Source organism: Meriones unguiculatus (assembly GCF_030254825.1).
Source record: "Meriones unguiculatus strain TT.TT164.6M chromosome 13 unlocalized genomic scaffold, Bangor_MerUng_6.1 Chr13_unordered_Scaffold_28, whole genome shotgun sequence".
In the NCBI taxonomy this organism is placed as follows: Eukaryota; Metazoa; Chordata; class Mammalia; order Rodentia; family Muridae; genus Meriones; species Meriones unguiculatus.
In genome coordinates, this window is record NW_026843644.1 from 1,110,878 (window position 1) to 1,128,570 (window position 17,693).

Genomic DNA, 17,693 nt, shown 5'->3' on the forward strand with positions numbered 1-17,693 from the left:
TGCCCTTGAATATTAACAAGTAAAGAGCATTTTTTTAATTATTTATACATTTTATAATTAAAGAACAAAATACAAATTAAGGTGAATTCTTTATTAAATTACCATGGTGTTTAAATGCTTTAGCAGTAATATACATATATAATATAATATAATATAATATAATATAATATAATATAATATAATATAATATAATATATAAAAGGTAGGAATCACATACACCAAGAAGCCCATTCTTGTGAGATGATTAATATGATTAATATGTCTAGAGAACATACTTAGTAGAATCAAACAATACTGACAAAAATGATTGCAGGATTCTTAAGTTATGCTACATCATATTCATCTTTGGTGAAATGTCGAGTTTACAGTGATTTACAAGTACTACAGAGGAGTTTATTAGGATTTATAAATGACTCCCACAGGAGTCATATAGTCTTCTCAGAGAACAATATGGATTGTGTTTTGTAATAAATGCAAAATGCCCTCTTGGCAAAAAGTGTAAAAGCTGCTAACAAAATTTGGGTTGAGACTGAGTTCCTTATACATTTCATTTCTGAATATAAATGATTTTTTTAACATTTTATTTTTTATAATATTCCAAGTTTATTCACTCTCTATCCCATCTATAGGCCCCTCCTTCAATCTCTCCCAATCTCACCCTTGCTCCCTCATTTCCATCCATTCCCCACTCCATCTTTTCTGAGACTTATTCTCCAGCCAAGGACCATGCATGGAGATAACCTAGAACTCCTGCTCAGATGTAGCCCATGGCAGCTCAGTATCCATGTGGGAACTCTAGTAAGGGGAACAGGGACTGTTTCTGACATGAAATCAGTAGTTGGCTCTTTAATCACCTCCTCCTATGGGGGGGGGGAGCAGCCTGACCAGGCCACAGAGTAATACAATGCAGCCAGTCCTGATGAGACCTGATAGGCTAGGGTCAGATGAAAGGGGAGGAGGACCTCCCCTATCAAAGAAATTTCAAGAAACAATATTTTTGTTTTGTGGCTTCATGCTGGGCTCAGATAACTGCACCTAAGTTTCACCTGGTACCTGTGAAAAACCGTGTGCCCGCAAGGACCAATGAGAGAGGTTGTGTGTGTGTGTGTGTGTGCACGTGCAGGTCTTGGGGAGGTTTTCCCTGCAGATAAAAATTATGCACAAAAAAGCCGGACACTTTTCTTTATTTGGTGAGGGTGCTTTGATGGGGAACCATGAGAAACCAGAACTTAAGGGCTGAAGAGCTGAATGGCCTTATCTGATTTAAAAACTCACGGGTGGGTGCTGGAGAGATGGCTCAGTGGTGAAGAGCATTGGCTGCCCTTCCAGATGGTCTGGAGTTCAATTCCCAGCAGCCCACATGATTACCCACAACTGTCTACAATGGGATCTGGTGCTCTCTTGTTTCATACAGGCATATATTCAGACAGAGTGCTCATGTATAAATGAATAAATATTAAAAAAAAACAACTCATGGGTTTCTCTTTAAGGTTTAAAGCTTAAAACATATGCTCTGTTTGGTGCAGATCCAAAGAATTTGAAGGGAGCCAGTATGCTGGTGAACCACTTAAAAGACAGGCCTATCCACAGCCAGGTCAGGGTCACCTTGGCTCCCAAAGTACAAACCTTCCAGAAGTTCTTATCAGGGGCTGTTCTGAAAACACAGTCCTGACTTAAACTGAACAAGATTATATTGAACTTTGGAGGGGAAGTCGAGGCCTTTAATCTGAAAAAAAAGTTCTCACCTCAATGTCTCCAAAAGGAAACAGTGCAAATTCTGGCTGTGGAGGAGGCCCTTAATGAGATGGTTTCCCTTGGAAATGGACATGTTTGGGGAAGGTGCAGGAACTGACTATATGGGAAGGATATGGGCTCTGCATACTAGTTTGATTTTTGCAGGAAGGATATTAAGTCACTAGGTGAACTCTTGGTTGTGCAAGGACTCGCTTGAATGGAAACAAAAATGTTTCCTAGTGGCCTTATTTAACAATGCATTCAGCCAGTAAAAATACACAAGAGCAAGTTCGGCAGCACATAGACATATCTGAGATGTCTCCCCAGTCCTTAAAAGACACATTGCTTTAAGTCCTTTTGGGATAATAGTGGTTTTGGTTGAATTGCCCCTGGAAGTTGGTCCTACTTCTATATGTGTCCAGTGTCTCTGTCTATTTTGGCTTTTGCATAACTAGAACCTGGGTGGCGGCCTCCTCCTTTTATTCAGGGTAACAAGCCTGATTGGAGTCAAATGGGTTCCCGACAGTTGGAGGCCACAGTGAGGAGACAGAATGGAAGTGCTGGGAATGTTGTGTGAATTTGTTTCCATCTTAATCCTGAGTGTGGGATTTCAGTTTGCACATAGTTCATCCACACCTATTAATGGTCTCTCAGGACATGGCTTTTTGACAGCTGATAACAAGCCTGCCTCGTGCACTGAGAGGGCCTCTGAGCACATCCTGGAGTAGAGAGAAGGTGGCTGTATCTGCAGTTGATGGGGACTGATATGGAGACTCTCAAAGGACCCTTGATCAACAACAGCCCAGAGAAGTAAAGTGGTCTGTTTTACCTATTCCCCACAATGGGGAGGCTGAGGCTCAAACACCCCCAAATAAAGCAGAATTGTAAAAAAACAAAAACAAAACATAACAAGCACTTATAAGAAAATAGGAAAGAATTGCTACCCTCCCATGATTCAGAAGTCATGATGTGTTAATATTATAAAGCATTCAGTGAGCAGAAGCATAGTGATTTTTTCTTAATTGGGTTTACAAAATTTATTTTTAATATATTATATATATATTAATATAGATATGTGATATATTATATACTGTATAACATATATTTATATGTAATTGTATATATTATATATTTTTATATATTTATGGATTGTTATTTTATATAAATATATTAATATAGTTATAGAGATATATTTATATATATTATGTATGCCATATATATTTATATATAATTATATATTATATATTTATTGATTGGTTTTTATATACATATATTTATATAGATATATTTTATATATTTATGGATTGTTTGTTCACACAGTACCCTAGTAGTGCAGTACACCAGACTTATGTTACTAAAAAACAAACCTTTAATCGTCAGATGAGAGTGCATATAGAGTTGACACAGCCTTACACTCGTGTATGCACATCTTGAAAAGTTGGCAAAATCACAAGGCTCTGCTTTATACATTCCAAAGAACCACTGGATAATGTAATTCATGGTTATGGTTTCTCGTTGCTGGTGGGAAGACTACAGAGAGGAGTAGGTTGTTGGCCCGTGACCTCATTCTAGTGAGCTCATCATCGAAGGGCAGGGACATGATTCATTGGGGTGCGGGTGGCAGGGAGGGAAAACAAGGGAAGAGAAATAATGGAACCCTTTGATGCCGCATCAGATCAGAATTGAAACCCAAGCCAGGGATGAATCCAAGGCTGCTTGTCTCATGGCCGAATCGTTTCTCTTGCCTCTGATGCAACTGCTCTGTAGTGAATCCTATCTAAAAAGAGGTTCAGTTGCTGCCCTTTCCAGCCTGTCCTTATATGATTCAACTGTGAAATTGTTGCAGAAGAAATAGAAGAGAAATAGTACTCACTAGGACCTCAGCAGTTATTTTCCTCAGTAGGAGGCACTGGGGAACAGAGAGAAAAGTGAGTGTGGATGTGAAGGTTGAGTTAAGGCCATGACAAGATAGAAGCTGGGTTTATTTCCTAAATTTTATATAGTAAAATACATACAATTTCAACTTCCCATAGCAGCTGTTTGTGTTTGTCTGTTTTGATTTGTTTTGGATGGTTGGATTTTGTTTGTTTGCTTGTTTTTGTTTTTCTAGGCTGTCCAGGACTCTGTAGACCAGGCTGGCCTTGAACTCACAGGCCAGGCTTCAGTCAGATCTTACTGAAGAAAGGAAAAAGAGGCTCTATGTCAACAGTCTTTCACTACAGTGGCAGTTTCCCGAACTTGGCTTATGGGAAAGAAATATGATTTCCATTGTCATATTGTAATGTTCTCTGTGTTCCTTTGTGTCAGTCATTCTTCAAATACAAGAATAGGAAACTGAGGGACTTAAACAGAACTCGAGAAAGACCCATGAAGGAGCCACAGCATCTCAGCTCATGTGGAGGTCAGGCAGTGGCTTCAAATTTTTTCTCAAGAAATTGGCATAGTGAATTCAGGTGGCACTAACCGCTCTGGTGACTGCAGGGAATTCAAAACTCCTCCAGAACTCCTCTCGTCCAAGGGTTTGGATGAATTCCTCTGTGAAGGTTCCTATGTGTGTCTGAGCTTGGAGAGCATCCCTGAAGAGGAGGAGAGGGTCTTCCTCCCCTCACCCTTAAATGTCTCTCATCATCTACCTGTGCAGGCCTGACCCAGGTGCATTTACCATTTATAAAACCATGAGGGTGTGCATTTGCGGCCTGTGGTCTCCTTAAATGTCATAATCACTATGACACTATTCTATCCTATTCTATTCTGATTACTGTAATCCTAGAGAAACTTCTTTTTCTCAGGGGTCCCGATCTGATCGTGAAATTGTTGTCATATGTAGCCAATATGGAGGAGGGGATGGGGTGGAGTGGGTAAGGTGTGTCTATGCAGGCTCAGAGTAAGATTTCTTTCCCCGATAAGAAACAGAGAATTCAGATAATCTCACAGATGGCTGGGGAAAGCAGTGGAAGTTGATTGCTTTGTTTTTAATGCCTGAGTATATGCTTTTGTGTAAATGTGCCACGGTTTCTTTATCCATTCTTCAGTTGTGGGACATCTAAGTGGTTTCCAGATTCTGACTATTACAAATAAAACTGCTATGAATGTAGTTGATTAGGTGTCCTTCTTATAGAGCTTCTTTGGGGGATATATCCATTAGTGGTATAGCTAGCTCTTTCCAAATTTCTGAGAAATCGCTAGATTGATTTCCAAAGTGCTTGTAAAAGTTTCCACTCACACTAGCAAGGAAGGCTTGTTCCCCTTTGTCCTCATCCTCACCAGGATCTGCTACAACTTGAGATTTTTGATCTTAGCCTTTCAGACTGGGTATGAGATAGAATCTCAGAGTAATTTTGATTTGCATTTCTCTGATGATGATGGAAGGTGAGCATTTCTTTAAGTGCTTCTAAGCCATTCAAGATTTCACTGTTGAAAATTCTTTGTTTAGTTCTGTAAAATTATTTAATTGGGTCATTTTTTATTGTAGTTTGATTTCTTGAGTCCATTGTATAGTTTCGATATTTGTTGAAAATAGGATTGATGTGTTCTTTTCCTAATGTGTAGATTGACATTTATTTCCATTGATAGTGTTTACTCCTTATAGATCTGTTGGTGTTCTTTTCAGAAAGTTGTCTCCTGTGCCAATGAGTTCAAGGCTCTTTCCAGGTTTCTCTTCTAACAGATTTAGTATTTCTGCAGTTATATTGAGGTCTCTGATCCACTTGGATTTGAGATTTTTTTTCAGGGAGAAAAATATATATCTATTTGCATTTTTCTACATGCAGAGATAGTTAGACCATCATGGTTTGTTGAAGAGGCTGTGTTTTTTCCATTGTACGGTTCTGGCTTCCTTGTCAAAAATCAATTGACCAAAGGTATGTGGGTTTATTTCTGCGTCTTTGATTCAATTCCATTGATCAACCAACCAGTCTATCTCTATGCCAGCACCATGCAGTATTATTACTATTGCTGTGTGTTGTAGCTTGAAGTCAGGGATGTAGATAACTCCAGAAGTTCTTTTGTTGTCTAGGACTGTTTAAGCTGTTCTGGGTTTTTTTATTCTTCCATATAAAGTTTAGAATTATTCTTTTAAGATCTGAAAAGAACTTCATTAGTATTTTGATGTGATTGCATTGAATCTGTAGATTGCCTTTGGTTAGATGGCCATTTTCACTATGTTAATCCTATGGCTCCAGGAAATTGGGAGATCCTTCCATTTTCTGACATCTTCATTTTCTTTCTTCAGACCATTGAAGTTCTTTTCATGCAGGTCTTTCACTTATTTGGTTAGAGTCACACCAAGATACATTATAACATTTGTGGATATTATGAATGGTGAAGTTTTCTTAATTTCTTTCTCAACACATATGTCCCTTATGTACAGGAGGGCTATGGATTTTTTTAAAACATTAATCTTGTATCCAGCTACTTTGCTGAAGCTGTTTATCAGCTATAGGAGTTCTCTTGTGGAATGTTTGGGGTCGCTTACATACACTGACACCTGGTCCGAAAATAGCAATATTTTGACTTCTTCCTTGCTGATTTGTATGCCCTTGATCTCCCTTCATTGTCTTATTGCTCTAGCTAGAACTTAAAGTACTATATTGAAGAGGTACAGAAAGAGTGGACATTCTTCTTCTGTCCCTGATTTTAATGAAATTGCTTTGAATTTTTCCACATTTATTCTGATGCTTGCAATTAGCTTGCAGTATATAGTCTTTATTATGTTTAAATGTAGATATTGTATCCTTAATCTCTCTAAGACTTTCACCATGATGGGATGTTGGATTTTATCAAGCACATTTTCTCCATCTAATGAGATGACAGTGATTTTTTTCTTTAAATTTTTTAATGTGGTGGATTACATTGAAGACATTTTGTATGTTGAACCATCCCTGCATCCCTGGGATAATGTATATGATGTGTCCTTGGATTCAGTTTGTATTTTATTGAGTTTTTTTACATGGAAGTTCATGCATGAAATTGGTCTGGAATTATCTTTCTTTGTTGGGTTTTTATGTAGTTTAGGTTTCAGCATGACTGTGGCCTCATAGAATGAATCTGGCAATGTTCCTTCTGTTTCTATTTTGTAGAACAATATGAAGAGTATCTGTATTAGTTCTTTTTTGAATGTCTGACAGAATTCTGCACTAAAACCATCTGGGTCTGGGCTTTTTTTTTTTTTTTTGATGGGAGGTTTTTGATGATTCCTTCTATTTTCTTAGTGGTTATTGGACTGTTTAAACTTTTTCCTGATCTTGATTTATCTTCGGTAGGTGAAATCTATCCAGAAAAATCCTTTGTTTACTTTAGATTTTTTAATTTTGTAAAATACAGGCTTTTGAGTTAAGTCCTAATGATTTTTTTTATTTCCTCATTGTCTGTAGTTATGTTCCCCTTTTTGTTTCTGATGTTTACCTGGATACTCTCCCTCTGTCTTTTAGTTAGTTTGGCTAAGGGTTTGTTTATCTTGTTGATATTTTCAAAGAATCAGCTTTTGGTTTTATTGATTCTTTGTATCAGTCTCTTTGCTTCCAATGTATTGATTCCAGCCTCAAGACTGAATATTTCCTGTCAACTGCTACATGTTGGTGTGTTTGCTTCCTTCTCTTAGAGAGCTTTCAAGTATGCTGCTAAATTACTAATTTGGGATCTCTCCAATTTCTTTATGAAGGCACTTCATTTATCAAAAGGCTGTGAGCTTTTCTCTTAGGACTACTTTCATTGTGTCTCATAAGCTTGGGTATGTTTTGCCTTCATTTTTATTGAAAACTAAAATGTCTTTTATTTCTTCCTTTGTTTCTTCCATGATCATGTGGTGTTTCTCTTGTTGAAGTCTAGATTTAATCCATGGATGTCTAATAAGATTCATGGAGGTATTTCAGTCTTCTGATATCTTCTGAGGCTTGCTTTGTGACTGATTTTATGGTCAAATTTGGAGGTTTCCCGAGCCACTGAGAAATGTTCTGTATATATCTGTTAGGCCCATTTGATTCAAGATGTCTGTAAGTTTATTTATTTCCCCACTTACTTTCTGTCTTGATCTGTCCTTTGGAGAAAGTCTGTGCTGAAGTCTCTGACTATTAATGTGTGAGATCCAATGTGTGATTTAAGCTTTGGTAATATTTCTTTTATGAATGGCACTACCCTTACATTTGCATCATAGATGTTCATTATTGAATGGTTGTAGTGGTGGATTTTTCCTTTAGTGAGTATAAAGTGTTCTTCCCCATCTCTTTTGATTAATTTTGATTGAAAACTTATTTTGAGACATGAAAATGGCTACTTCATCTTGTTTTTTTTTTTGGGTCAATTTGCTTTCAAAACCTTTTCCAGCCCTATACTCTGAGGTAAGGGCTATCTTTATGCATCATTATTTTTTAGTGTAATCACCCACACCTCAGAACACTCTCTTGATAGTATCCCTAATGACCTCTCTATCAAGGCACACACTCAGAAGAATTCTCTACAAGACAATAAACAGCCAACATCCTTTCCTAAGATCCAGAGAGAGAAACAGAAGTGAAGAAATTAAACATCATAAACCTAAAATAGACAAGTGAAGATAGCAACAACTAGAATCACAATTATCCCAAACCCAGATAACTAGACACCAGAGTGAAATCAAAATCATTAACACCCAAGACAGCAAATCACCACAACCCTACTAGAGGAGACCCTGAGGAATTCAATATAGCCACAGAACAAGACAATGATTTCAAAACAAAGATAAGTCAAGGATATAGCACAGGATATATATAAAACCTCAATGATGTCTGTGAAAACAAAAAGTGAAATAAAACACTGAAGATAGTTGAAGACATTTTATTACAAAAGGAATCGATAAAATGAAAAACTGAGATATATCTAGAAATAAAAAATGGCTGAAGAAGTCTAACAAAAACTCAAGTGATAAGCCTCACCAACACAGTCCAAAACATGAAAAAGACATTCTCATGACTAGAGAAAAATGCTATTCCTTAATTTCTCATCCATCATATTCTCTGATTCTTGATTTTACTGAGCTCTTTAATCTATTTTGGTGAGTTTTGTTCAGAGTGATACATAAGGATCCTTTGAATTATTTTATGTGCACACTTCTAGTTTGACCACAACAATGTGATGAAGATGCTGTCTTTTTTTTCCAGTGTTTATTTCAAGATTTCTTATTTTAAAAATATTAACTGTCCATAGGTATTTGGATTTCTGCATGGGTTTTTCATCTCATCATCAAGCAAAGTGTTTGTTACTCTGCCAGTACCATGCTGTTACTACTATAGTTTTTAGTTCAATTTAATCTTTGGATGGGTGATCCCTCTTGCAGTTCTTATTTAGGATTGTTTTAGGTTTCATGGTTTGTTTGTGCTTCTATTTAAAGCTGAAAATTGTCCTTGCAACAATTGTCCTTTCAACAATTGACAACAGAATTGTCTGGAATTTTGATGAAGATTGCACTGAATGATTGCAATGAGGATTGGATTTTTTTATGATGGAGAGTTTTGTTGTATTAATCTTAGTTGTCAATGAGTAGGGGAGATCTTCCTAGCCCTTGCCCAGGCATAAAGATAAACCATCTTCAATATTACAGCAGATAACTGAAATTCTTCTTCATAACAAAGGACCGCCATCATTCTGAAAATGAAGAAGTGTACAAAAAGCTAAAATACGTTCACCAACTACACACCCAAATATATTCTAATATTCAAATGAATAAATAAGTCAAAAGAAAAATTAGATATCAAGAAAATATACAATACGAATAATACACAATATAATTCTAAATAAAGAATTCTTTATTACTATTATTAATTACAGTTTATTCACTTTGTATCCCAGGTGTAGCACCCTCCCCATCCCCTCCCAATCCCACCCTCCCTTTTCTTCTCCTATGCCCCTCCCCCAGTCCAATGATATCGTAGGACTTCATCCTCTTCCATCTGACACAAGTCGATCAAGGCTCATCAGGACTGGCTTCATTGTTTTCCTCTGTGGACTGGTAAGGCTGCTACCCCCTCACATGGAGGTGATCAAAGAGCCAGCCCATGAGTTCATGTCATGTCACAATTTGCAGATGATATATGGTAGTAGACCTGAGTGACCCCAAAAATTTTCCCAGGGAACACCTACAGCTGATAAATCTATTCAGCCAAGTGCCCGGATACAAAATCAACTCAAAAAAATTAGTAGCACTCCTGTATACAGAAGACAAAAGGGCTGAGAAAGAAATTGGGAAAACAACACCCTTCACAATAGCCACAAAGGACATAAAGTACCTTGATGTAACTCTAACCAAACAAGTGAAAGACTTGTATGAAAAAAAAAACTTCAGTCTCTGAAGAAAGAAATAGAAAAACATATGAGAAGAGAATTCTTAAAGAAATAATTCAAATGGCTGAGAAACATTTAAAGATATGTGCAAGATCGATAGTCACCAGGGAAATGGAAACCAAAAGTAGTTTCAGGTATGGTCCAAAGAGAGTCACATTGTCTAAGAATATTCAGACATTGCTAGTAGGAGTACAAAAATGTATAGCCACTAAGGACATATTTGTGGCTTTTCCTCAGCAATATGGAGAATGTTCTGCCTCAAGAACCAGCTATACCACTCTTGGGCATATATCCAAAGAATGTTTCATCTTTCCATGGAGACATTTATGCAAACATGTTTATGATTGCTTTAATCAACACTTCCAGAAATTGGATAAAACCCAGATGTCCATAACAGAAGAATAGATAAAGAAAATGTGGACATTTATACAACAAAACAGTACTCAGTCATTTTACAAAGTAAATCATGAAATTCGAAAGAATATGCATATCTGCAAGCAAACTAGAAAAAAAATCATTCTGAGTATATAGTAACACAAGTTCAAAAATACAAATATGGCACGTATCTTCTCACATGTTAATATTACTTTTAAAGTGAATGATAAGCAATGTACAGCACATAAAACCATGTAGGATACACACAGAATAAGGGACTAGTGTTTGAGAACAAATAACTAGATCTCTCTAGGAGAGGTTAATAAAATAGTAATTGATAGATGGAAGATGGGCTCATAAAGAAGAATCGGTTGGAAGTGGGGAAAAGGACATTATGGAAAGTAATATGAAGAGAGACAGTGAAGATGAAATGTCAATTGAATATTACTGTAGTAACCTAATACAGAAAAAGCTGCCTAAAATGTATACATATCTGAAGGTGATCCAAATGAAATAATACGAGAGAGTCCCAACAGCATGTCATTTGTCATCAAATGAAGTATGTGTTATATCTACTTGAGGTGGTGGACAAAAGAGTCTTATTAGAATGTCTAAACAATGCACACTTTTATCAAGATTATAATTTGCTCTCCATAAATTCACTACAAGTCTCTATCGCTGAATACAGCATTTACACAACTCACTGAATATATAGAAATTAAGCCAGTGCCTACATAGAAATTTCACTATATAGGTACATTTATCTATATCTGAATTGATATATATATATATATATATATAGAGAGAGAGAGAGAAATAGATTTATGTGTGTAATCTGTATATGTATTTTTAAATTCCAATAACCAAATATTGCAAGATTATACATAGGAGGCATCAATTAATTATTTTGTTTGTTTATATATAAGAGTTAACAGTACATCATTTTTTCACTTTCCTACATTCAAAGCCTCTTGCAGTTTTAGCTCTTGAAATTTCATGGCTGCGTTTTCATGAATGGAGTTTACATAAGTTAGATATCAAATTTTGATTTGCATTATATTGTATATATCTCATTATAATAATGTATATAGTAAAAATACCATGAAATTATATCAGTAGTAATTATGATAAACAGTATTACAGTAAACTAGAAAAGTATAGAGATGAAGTACTTTTCGTTTTGGTTGTTGTTATGAGATAGTTGACTGAGCCCAGCCACATCAAGATTTCTGTTGCCAGGTTCAAAACTGAGTTCATAATCACAGGCTTCAAAACTTACTCCTATCCCGATTCTTAAAGTGATTAATGTTTGTCTTTTAATCAGGAAAGAATGTAAAGAGGAAAGTGGCTGATAATCTAAGCTAAGCATACAACTTATAAATTTGTTGTCTGTCTTGATTTAAATTGCTTATGAGCAGCTTGCCCCCTCTTTTGGTCCTGTATAATTCTGAATTTGGTGCCAGACTTCCAGGAGGAAATCTGAATACAAAAGCTGAGTTGAGAACCCTGAACCCAGGTGTCCTGCATAAGGCTGAGTCACTAGTATTTACTTTCTTGGTCAAAACCCCATGTCAAAATATGAATGAATTCTCTCCCTCTCCAGCCCCCACACCAATGTCCCTATTCTAGTCCACTGATAAGGGATGTCCTCCTCCTCTACTATCTTACTGTAGCCTATCAAGTCTCATCAAAATTGTCGGGATCTACTTTCCCTGTTGCTTAGTTTAGCCACTTTGACTGAAAGAAGTGATCAAAGAGGTAGCAAAGTGATCAAAGAGTGACTGCCCCTGTCCCCTTACTAAAGGAAATCAAATGTTCAAAGTACCCTTCACAACAGCAATCCAAAACAAACAAGCTGTTTTTTTTTTTTTTTATGACCTACAATTTTGTCTCAGACCCTGGTGTTCTCCAAAGTCACTGTGGACCATGATGAAATCATACAGGTTGTAGAAGAAAGAAAGAACCAAACATGTTTTTCACCTGGAGGAACCAGGTGTAGAGCCCCAGGGCTATGGGATTCCAAGAGTACATGGATGACAGGGAAATAGAACAACAAAAAGACAGCAAATTCAGAGCAAGTCTGGCTACAGTGACAGAAATATCTCAGTACTATGACCCTCAGTTGTCTGGACTTTGCTACAGTGTCTGTACTGACCTATCATGTAAAACTTTGGGTATGCACAGACTAAGAGCCTGAAGCAACAGTAGGAAGCAGCTGTAGCATACAAAGTCTTCTCTAACACTGCTGAGGTCTGAGCCTGTTACAGGACCTAAGCCAAGAATCTCCTTGGATCAGCCTCAATGCAGGGGACTATCTCTGCATAGTGAAGAGTCTGACATATCCCTTCCTTTGCTTTGTCTCAGCCTCCTCCTGAAACCTTTGTTTACATCAATGAGGATGCCTCTGCTCAGTTGTGGTTATTACTGGGGGCCCAACAACTACATGGAGGCAGACGTTAACCTTGCTACATTTATTCCCATTTCCATCCCACTTGACCTACATTATAAAGTCCGGAATGTTTTTGACAGAAAACCAAGTCAACTATGGAATGCCGATCTGTGAGTACTTGCTTGAATGTGCTATGGTTGTTCTGGTTAAAAGACAGTACATGACCTGCTAAACACATGTAATTCCATTGAGAATAATGAACTAGATAGAGGACAATGTGAAAAACAGTTTCACATTTTTCTTTCTGCTTCATTGTGCATTGCAAACATTTACACTTCTCTGTGTTATGCTTCCAGCCAGAAATAAATCAGGGATAGGGAAAACCTAACTTTTGTGTCTGATCCATGGTGTGATTCCATGGTCAGGCTTATATATTAATAACACACTGACTCTAATATGTCCTGATAAGTTTCCATTCTTCTCAGGTCTATTTAGCCATCTAAAGATCTTATGTTTGAATATCTGTTTCTTTCCAGAGATTTGGAGAGTTCTGCTAAATTGAACTTGAATATCCCTATGTCGTCAGTACAACTCTTAGGATCTCATGTTTCTCATATTCTGGCTTTAGTATCTTTAAAGTATCTCAGAGTTTAGACGCTGTGGTCATAATCATTACTTATTTATTTATCATTGACATTGTAATATAGTGTTCTGAAATTCGTGTGTTTCATGCCCATATTCTGTCTTCTACTTAGATCTGCTGGAAACCCAGTGTTCTGTGATTTGATTGGAAGCTCTATGATTTTCATTTCCAACTTTTCTGTCTTTCTCTTCCTTCAGAATATCAGTTTTATCTTAGGATTTATTTTACATGGTACTGAGCATTGTCTGTGTTTTGCTGTTTATTCTATCCCTCATCGAAGTTCTCCTGGAAACTGTTGATTCTTGTCTCAATGCCCAGTTGAATTCATTGCTTGATTCTGTCTTCTTTTCTGTTGTTCATCTCTTTACTTTCTGAAGTATTCATCTGCCACTTTATCTCTCTGATAAACTGTGAGTTAGGTTGTTGGATATTCATGATACTGTAGAGGAGTCATTAGGCTTTTTCATATTTCTATTGTTTAGTTGATATTATAAAAGGTACACATGTTCATCTGAACATCAATTTTGAGATTAGTGTGGTCCTTTGATGAAAAGTACCTTATTGAAACCTCAATACATATTTCCTCTCTGAGCAGGAAACAAACATACAAGCCTGTGGTCCTGGTACTTGTATTATTATGGAGTACTTAAATAGAAAAACAGACACACTAGAATTCCTAATTTATTTTGGAAGTAAGGGACTCTTAGGAATGCTTTCACAAGATGGAGAAACCATAGTTCAGTAGCTCACTGCTGCTGGAGAGAGAAGGGATTCCAACACAGGAGGAAGGAAAGAGCCAATCCTCAGAGATAGACAAGAGACAGAAAAGACTGAATTGTTAATTGACAGAAGTCTTAATCTAGATTCTGTTTGTCCTGTGATAGGTGGATCTAGTCTTAATTCCTTGAAGTAGTTTACACAAAGAAATAAAATTTTAAATATATTAACATGTCCACAATCTGTAATCTATTCTGAAATCCTCACTTTAGGAAAAGCAAGTGTATGTAAACAGCTGGGTTAGACTCATGCTTTAGAGCTAAAGCTGGGGTACCAAAAAGGATGGTTCTGGGCTACAAAATGAACAGCCTTTCCTCTCTCTGAATGTGTAATGGCAGATAAGATTTCAGCACAATGAGAAGCATTGAGGTATATCTTCAGCAGGAATGAAAGGACATTAAAAAGTTTGATTTTGTAACTATGACAAGACTAGCCATACTGTCAACATGTCAAGAGATCTAAGAGAAATTTGAGCAGGCAGTATAATCCAAATTTCTTTTATATCTGTCAAAATGACAGAGACTTAACAGATCCCTGGCACCCAGTCGGAGATCCTCCATGGCAATCTCAAAGACTTCATAGCCATCAGAGTTTGGCAGTCTTTTGATGCCACACCAAACAACATTAAGGCTTCAACTGCCACACAGGGCATCATCGGCCTCCAAACACCAGACTCATGAGGCCTGAAAGATTTTTTTATGAAGGAGGCACTTGGGAAAATTCACCTACCCTAGCCAAGCAGAGTATGGCATTTAATTCTACAATTTCCATAGGTTGGGCAGGGACAAACTGGTGGGAGAAACATGTGGCAATTCATTGTTCAGTTTTCAGCATTACCGCAGTTAAAATATGATCAAAGAAAAGGCCATTTCTGTCCATTTTATTTGTGGATAGGCATAGCTAATGACTCCAGATGTCTGTCAGAGAAAGCCTTTTTCATTAAATTAATTCCATATTTGACAGAGCTCTCTGGGATTTGAGGAGGAGCATCTCATTTATTACCATACCTTTTCACTTGAATATTTTTACTAATTAAATCAATTCACATCTTAGTAATATGTTGCACCCTTCTTTACTCCCAATTCCACCCTCTCTCCCACATCCCCCTCCCCTATCTTTTCCCATAAATACACACTGCAGCTCCTGTAGTCTTAGGGTAAGTGAGTTGTCTCCATCCCCTGTGGTCTGTTAGGGTAGCACAATCAGGGGAAAGTGATCAACAATCAGAAAACATATTGCATGTCAGAGTTATCTTCCTCTTCCCTAACTACTGGACCCACATGAAGCCTAATCATCCCTTCAACTACTTATATGTAGAGGACCTAAGTTCAAGCCATGCATTGTCCTTGGTGGTGCTTCAGACACTGTAGAACCCTCTGGGCCCTGTTGCATTGGACCTGATAATCTTCATGTGGAGTTCCTGTCACACATATATACATGAATGAGTATATGGATATAACCAACTGAATCAATTGTTTACTCTTTAGAATTACTTTTATGTGATTGGAAAAACATCAGCACTCAGCTCAAATGGAAAAAATGGAGAACAAATTTATTGTTGAATAAATTTGCGAGTCTGGGAACACAATTAAAGTCATCCCAAATCCCATGTTTCAATATGGAAGTAGATTCATGCATTTTTATAGTAAGTGAATAAAGACAGCTATAAGTCCAATATATCACTGGAAACATCAGAGAGGAGGTAGACAGAAAGATGGAGAAATTTATCATACAGGCCTAAGATGCTGTATGATGTAATGCTTGTCTTTTAGAGAGGCAGAAGCCAGTGGTGTTCTGGGTTACTGAATTCCAAAATGATTTTGTTCACTGTCTGTAAGAGATCATCTCAACCTTAGAGGTGTCCAAGAAATGGCAACTCAGGATGTGTCAGGTAGTCTGGACTATGGTAATGAGGCCCCAGAGCTACTACATTCCAATCTCTCCATATCATTAAAGTTTTTATAGCCAGTCTTTGCAGACACAGCTGTTTCCAGGAGTTCTCATTGATACATGTATACAATCATACAGTTCAATATTACTTTGGGATAATCCCTGGGAAAGACTAATTTTCTTTCTCTCAGTTGTTCCTCATTGCCTGGTGTTGACCAATAGATTCTCTCTTAACATAGCATCTGGCCATATATCTCAGATTAATGCAGTACAACCAAATGGTGTTTCTTCCCAGTGATGGTAGGGCTGAAAGCAGAATCGTTCCTTCAGTAGAACCTAGTGGCCTATAGACTCATGATTTCTGTTAAGCTCCCTCTGTAAGGGTTACCCAGACTCTTATCTACCACAGGTTTTGAAAGAAGCTTCTGAAGTCCCTTCCCTAAACACTGAAGGCCATGAGTGAGAAAGTTCAGCCCACCTATGTGCAACAAAGTTACACCTCCTCCCAAGGACGTTCAGCCAACCAACCTGCAACAAAGTTACACCACCTCCCCTTGAGAGCACTTTTGTACTGTCTTAAAATGCTTGGGGTTTTCCTCTCTTTTATATGCTAGTATAACTTACTTTTTTCTTTCACTGCCTTACCTAGGAAACTCTAATTCTTTATTTAATTTGCAAGCTTCATGAAATACCTTTTCTTTAGTTATTACTATTTACATTTTCTAAAGAAAATTAATTTTTACATTAGATTTACATGTGTTTTGCCTACATGTCTGTGTGTGCATGGTTACTTCAAAGACCAGTGAAGGATGTGGATACCCTAGAAGTGGTGGTACATATTTTTGGAACCTAAAACTGGCTACTGGGACTTGAATCAGGGTCCTCCACAAGAGCAGCAAGTAGTCATAACATATCAGTCATTTCTCAGGGCCCTAGAACACTATTTTACACAGGTTTATTTATTTTTATTTCATGTCTTGAGTGCTTACCTTCTTGTATATGTGTGAATGCCCAGGTATGCTGGTGCCCAAAGATGCCAGAAAGGATTTTATGACCTAGAGCTACACATGGATCCAAGGCTTCCCAGTGGGCACTGAGAACTGATACTAGCTTTTACTCAAAGGGGTCTGTGTGCTTAAATGCCTGGGCATCTGCCTATCCACCAAAGAGATATTTTAACAGTAAGAGTGCATACAAACTTGTTAAAATTTTTAAGTGAGTATAAAATTAAATCATTTCAAAATAAAAGGACATGAAGTGGTTAATCATATTCCTAGTGAACACCTTAGTAACTCTTCCATACCCCAATGCCTCCACAAACAGAAAGATCATCAGCACCTATATATTCAGCAGTCATACGACATAGACAAGTGACAATGCACAGAAAAAAAAAAAAACTATTACTAGATGCAGTTTAATTTCTTAGGTTTTAGGAGCCATTCTATGATGTTCCTAAGTTGTCTGGGCTCATTCACAAAAGCTTCAAATGTCACAGGAAAAGTCATGGCCTAAGACCTCTAAGTTTCTGAATTTGATAAAGAATTCCTGGAAAAAATATTGACTGACGATACT